Source organism: Etheostoma spectabile, chromosome 3, assembly GCF_008692095.1.
Source record: "Etheostoma spectabile isolate EspeVRDwgs_2016 chromosome 3, UIUC_Espe_1.0, whole genome shotgun sequence".
Lineage (NCBI taxonomy): Eukaryota > Metazoa > Chordata > Actinopteri > Perciformes > Percidae > Etheostoma > Etheostoma spectabile.
In genome coordinates, this window is record NC_045735.1 from 9,629,151 (window position 1) to 9,629,956 (window position 806).

Here is an 806-nt window from a genome sequence, read left to right on the forward strand (position 1 = left end):
ATGTAATCCACCGTGGATTTTGAGGTGTTTTTAGAGTCATTATCCATTTGTAGAAGCCATCCTCTCTTTAACTTCAGCTTTTTCACCGGTAGCATCAAGTTAGCATCCAAAATTTGCGTAAATTTGATTGAATCCATTTTTCCTTCTCCTCGTGAAAGGTTCCCTGTGCCACTGGCTGCAATACAACCCCAAAGCACGATTGATCCACCCCCATGCTTAACAGTTGGACAGAGGTTCTTGTCATTAAATTCTGTGCCCTTTCTTCTCCAAACGTACCTTTGCTCATTCCGGCCCAAAAGTTATATTTTAACCTCATCGGTCCACAAAACTTGTTTCCACAATGCATCAGGCTTGTCTATATGTTCATTTGCAAACTTGAAACGCAGATTTTCGTGGTGAGGATGTAGAGGAGGTTTTCTTCTGATGACTCTCCCATGAAGACCATGTTTGTACAAGTATCTCGTTATAGTGGAATGGTGTACCACAACTCCAGTGTCTGCTAAGTCTTTCTGGATGGAACGTGCAGTCAAACGTGGGTTTTGACTTGCTTTTCCCACAATCCTGTGAGCGGTTCTGTCTGATATTTTTCTTGGTCTTTCAGATCTTGCTTTAACTTCCACTGTTCCTGATGACTGCCATTTCTTAATTACGTTCTGAACAGAGGATATTGGCATCTGAAAACGCTTTGCTATCTTCTTATAGCCTTCTCCTGCTTTGTAACAGTCAGCTATTTTCAGTTTTCTAGACAACTGCTTAGAAGAACCCATGGTGCTGATTATTGGGGCAAGGTCAGATGAGTCTGGGCA

General features: G+C 42.1%; 2 protein-coding genes across 2 annotated transcripts in view; both read left to right on the plus strand.

Annotated features, from left to right (window-relative positions):
* ilvbl (ilvB (bacterial acetolactate synthase)-like) overlaps nucleotides 1-806 on the plus strand; it is a 23,467-nt gene that overhangs the window by 16,607 nt on the left and 6,054 nt on the right. The gene's annotated exons all lie outside the window — the stretch shown is intronic.
* The window catches only part of fam118b (family with sequence similarity 118 member B), a 14,330-nt gene that overhangs the window by 7,472 nt on the left and 6,052 nt on the right, over nucleotides 1-806 (plus strand). The window lies entirely within an intron of this gene.